Source organism: Stigmatopora argus, chromosome 5, assembly GCF_051989625.1.
Source record: "Stigmatopora argus isolate UIUO_Sarg chromosome 5, RoL_Sarg_1.0, whole genome shotgun sequence".
NCBI lineage: Eukaryota > Metazoa > Chordata > Actinopteri > Syngnathiformes > Syngnathidae > Stigmatopora > Stigmatopora argus.
In genome coordinates this window covers 16,014,061-16,019,598 of record NC_135391.1, presented here as the reverse complement: position 1 = coordinate 16,019,598, position 5,538 = coordinate 16,014,061, and positions in this window count along the sequence as shown.

The following is a 5,538-nucleotide window of genomic DNA, read 5'->3' as shown; positions in this document are numbered from 1 at the left end:
AATGACCAAAAATTAAAAGAACACAGTAGTTATATAGTAATTTTGCATGTGACAAATAACCAGATGGGTAATTATTTTGACTACAATTGAAAATGACATGCATGCACATGAGGTGATAGCACAGGCTTTCTCTATATATGAAAAATACCCCCAAAATCTATAGCATAATTTCAATGGAAAAGTACATAATTTAATGCATGGAAGACAGGAAGTGTTTGGAACCCAATACATTAAGAAATATTAAAGTCATGAAAACAGTAAGAACGTTCTTGATGTATTCTCTTAGTTTCAGTGTTGTAAAAGGCAATGTGCCTAAATTTCTGTGAGGTTAATGTAAAAATATCACACTTTTAAGGGGTGATCTGGTTTGTCTAGCACCCTCCACGGCCCCTAATGGGCAAATGGCTTTTAACATGCATTAAAAAAATATAGATATAGATAATCATAAATATTTTTAACAATATTTTCCATTCATAAATACCTCTATAAATCAATACAATTTTATGTCAAAAAGCTAATTCGTGAATTAAAATGGAAGACTTACAACACTCCAAATTTTTTTTTCTAAAAATAGTATTTAACTTGATGAAGATGGAAGTACAATTAGTCATTTAAAACTGGGGACTGTTTGTGTGTGCTCATGTTTCAGTGCCATTGACGGCATTTGAGGTCAAATCTATTTTGATTGGCAGGGCATTATGAACTCTTCAGTCGCTCCTCCCAGTCAAAATAGATTGGACATCTAGTACCGTCAATGGCAGATACAACGAGTTAAAGCAGTGCCTTGTATGGGTTTTAAAAATTCATAAATGATGCACGAATGGGTGAATTCACCAAAAGCATCTCCACATGAGGCTTTGGGTTGAAAATCTTGCATTATCGAGGTTTTAAAGGTAAAAAAAACGGAACAAACTGATTTTATGGTTAATATATTGTAACAGAGATATAGACTCATTTTGCTGATATCTTATAACGAGATGGAAGTTATATCAACAGGTGTCCGAGCATAGGTGATCAAAATGCACTTTAAGTCACGTGTGCAAAACTTTTTACGTCATCGCATGATGGGGAAAGTTCCACTTCCGCTTCGGACTACGTCACCTTCACAGTAATCATCCACTGTTTGAATAAGTGCACACCAAATAATTCATTGCAGCAATCTCTGTCAACATCCTAAACAGAGAGTATCTCCATCCCAGCTTTTACACTTACACGGACGCACATCAAAACACAGAAGACAAGGATGATATATATATATATATATATATATATATATATATATATATATATATATATATATATATATATATATATATATATATATATATATACACACAATAATAATAAATAATATAAAAAGTCTTACTCGTTTCGCATTTTCACACCCAGTTGGATTTCTGTAGCCTACTGCCATTTGAAAAAATATCAATTTTATAGGTGAAGGTTTGTGTCCCACATCCACAAGTGTTAGTTCTCAAACGGGAACAAGAGTGAAGATTGAGACATTTTGTTTGAGCCCACTTTGGGAAAAAAAGTGCTTGTGTGTGTGTGTGTGTGTGTGTGTGTGTGTGTGTGTGTGTGTGTGTGTGTGTGTGTGTGTGTGTGTGTGTGTGTTGGAGGGGGGGGGGCGTCATTTCATCATGTGGGAGGTGGGGACACAAAGTTTGGACCCGTGACTGGCATTCCGGGGAGACATGCATATTTTAAAACAACAATGCAGCGCACACATTGCAAGAGGATTGAAGGGGGTGACAGTGGGAGGGGTGAAAACTTGCGAGAGAAATTAGCGTTATATGAAGAGCTGTCAATGGACCTCTGCCATTGACGGTAATAGACGTGCAATCCATTTGGACTGAAGGGAATCATTCACTATAACCTTGTTTTAATAACTACCACAACACATACCATCCTGTCGTCATTTAGTTGAGATGTATAGCTTCGAGGTGATTATGCATGTGTGAGTCCACCTTGACCAATCGCTTGATAGCTTTGTCATAAAGTTATGCTTAACTTTTGTACACTTTTAAAAAATAATAACTTGGGTCTGAGGAATATTTAGTTACCTTGCGTGTGATATTAGGTCAAGGATTACTTATTCTTATATATATCATGTTAGGGGAGTCTGCAATTGGCTGGCCACCAATCCAGGGTGTGCCCGCCTCGCGCCTGAAGTCACCTGGCATAGGCTCCAGCACCCCTGCCACCCTTGTGAGGATAACCGGTTCAGAACATGAATGTTAAGGAAGTGAGGACAAGTAGTAATTTAACTAATCACATTATGTAAATCTTATTTTAGCGCGCAGCTAGTTTAGTTTTGCGCTTCACGTCTAAGGTTTTATAAGGGGATATTTTACATCCCATAACTTTTTTAAACAGTTTAGTACTTTTGTTTTGTTTGTTGTTGATGCTATCGTGCCCTATTGTATATAAGTCACTCATTATAAAAAAAAAAAAAATGCTATTAAAAAAATACATCACCAAATTCTTTGGTGTTTTATGTTTACTGGGAAAATCTGAAGATTAACAACTGGTGGTTATGAGAAAGTAACATTATATTATGTATATAGTCCTGGAATTGATTTTATTTCATAAATTGGCTGTTATTGACAGCCATAATTGTCAAATCCATTTCTACTAAGAGGTCTGGCAGGGCCAGACTTCCTAGTCCACCAGTACTGGCACTGAAACATGAATTTCCCCCAGTCACCCCTGAGTGATACTGGAAAGGAAAAAAAACTTTTTCTCCTCTCTATGATGCAATATCAAAACACGACAAGTATGGAGCAATTAATAAAGCATTCCACTTCTCCACAAAAGACAGATGATCGTGGAGTAAACAGAGCCCTTTTCGGGCTGGTTGAAAATAACCCACAATGGCAGTTTCAATTCAAAACGTCTCCCGCCTTCTATTTTGTCAAGTCACACACAATTGTATCTGTCCCGACTAAATCCGCTGCGCTTAGTGCTGTCACTTCTGCACAGCTTTTACAACATCACCCCTCCTTCTCGTTGCTCTCCTCCTTTTTTTTCTTTGCGGGGAGGTTTCTGGCTCTTCTGCAAAAGAGAAGCGAAGAGAGAGGACAGAGGGGAAAGGCAAGAAGAAAAGAAAGAGGGTGATGAGAGAGCGAAATGAAGGGCCAGGAGGGGAGAGGACAAAGGCGAGTGCATGCAGCGGTGTGGAGCTGGATATCTCTGTTAGTTGTCAGCGTTTAGTCCATGGCTGTGGAATGCTAATGAATGGGCTCCCCATTTTTCCTCTCTTTCTCTCTCTCCCTCTCTCTCCCCCTCCCCCGCGTCCCTTCTCTCGAGGAGAGAAAGTGGATCGATAGCTGACCCGATGCTTTTGGCCAATGCTTTATTTATCCGGCCAGGCAATGATATGATCAGCCTTGAACGTTATATAGCGCAAACGTGTTCCTAAATCAACACAAAAGGATCCGCTTACGCAGCAATCTACGGCCAGTGTAGCGGATGTGTGCGCTCTTACGCACGCGCACGACAAATGCTTAGAAATGAAACATGACTACAGCTGACGCATTGCTATGACAACCTGCACAAACATTAACGCTGCGAGGTGTCCCTTTGTGGTGCGTTCAGGGACATCCTCGAAAGCACGGTGGGCTTTCACGTGACGTGATATTACAAGAATGTTTGGGTAAATACACTTAACGTTGACGTTGGTGGTTTTTAAATCGCACACCAGCCATGAGTTGCTTTTTAAAAAAAAAAACTACCTGTTTTTATATTGACCACACTGTCACCATGACATTACCATTTACAAAAGTTAAACTAAAAACACACACATTAACAGTCTTCCCACTGTTCTATCCCCTTTTTAAAAATGTTATCCATCAATTACTTTGATTGCCAGCGATCAAACGGTCGTCACAAACAGTAAAACATCCTCCCTAAAAATAATTTTAAAAAGCACTGCACAGGCGTCCTAAAAATGAGCTAAAATCAAGGTCCACGTCAAGATAATACATCTCAAACGTGAAATAACAGTGTATTAATTTCTTCCACATCTTGACATATACGCACTATTAGAATTCCTGTCCATATAGGTGACGTCAAAAATATTTAATTGTTTTTCCCCGATTCCTGCGGTGTGTTCTCTCCTATTGCCTGTACACAAACGTTAATTAGGAACACATGCCACTATTTCATGTGCTGCACGCTTTATATAGCCCGTAGTGTAACAATTGTACGACAAAATGCTCTCAGCGAGAGGATAAAAGATGGTTATACTCTGGAGGGATTTCGAATACATTATGTTGGAGACAAGCAGCTGTACGCTGCGTTTAATAACCCAGCAAACCATTTAGTCCACAGCTACATAAAACGACAACGACCTGCCTGCCTGCATGGGCTTTTTGTCATGCTCCTTTTGAAGCCAAACAAACATTGTATAGTCCCGCATGCAATCAAGCGGGCAAACCCCTGGGAGAAAAAAACAACAACAACAAAAAACAAGCACAGTGATTCCACTATATCACGATTGGGTGTGTATCACTTATAAATCACCCAAAAAAGTAAAAGCCATTAAACAATAAGCATCGAGTTTGCAGGAATTCCACAGCAAAAGCTTAACCCACGTCACACATTTATCATTACGCGAAGAGCACGTGAGGACAGGCTTAACAGCGAGCAAAATGTACATGTCTTATACTATAGAATAACGGACAGATGAAGTGACGACCACCCCCTACCCTTATAAGAGATGACACATACTGTATGGCGACAGCGGCACATGACAACGTGATGCGTTCATTTTGTTCTCTTGTCATCAGAGTGTTAAAATGTGCCCAAAAGGCAAACACAAGCAACGCGTCAGATGATAAAGAACGCTAACAAGCAAAGAGAAGAAATGCCACACTCGAACGTGGCTTTTGGGGGTGATTTAAGTGCGTCTTTGGTTTCTAATTGCGTAAAATTCGATGTACTTTTCCTTCCCCAAAATGGCAAAATGACGGCAAAAATGTAAGTAAGCACATTGGCTACCATTCAGCCAAAAAATTGGACAACTATAACCGTCATTGGCATTGAAAAGTCATTGAATGCCAACGACTTGGATGTCAATCACTGTCAATGGCAGTCAATACATTATTTCGTGTTCTCCACATCCACACACTCGCACACACGCACACACACACGCACGCAACCACGACCACCACATGACGACTGTCTTACACAAACAGTAAAATAAGTTTCCTGCATTGTTCACGCCCATCAAAGCACCAGATAAAATGTTTTTTTTTAAAACTATTACTACTACTACTGAGACTATTTTTTTCTTTTCCTTAAGTCAAAAATATTTTCCTTAAATCACACACGATTAAGGCTGAGGTTTTGAACGGGAAGGCGACTCTGCTTTGATTTGTTATTTATCAATTTTCTATAAACTATTAGTATACGTGAATCTCCGGTTTTCATTGGTTGACGGGTGAGAACTGGTGATTTGGACTCAGACGACGTTGAAGAGTGAAAATATTTCAAAGAAACATGGCTGTGATGGAGGAAAATGCTTTGGGACAGACA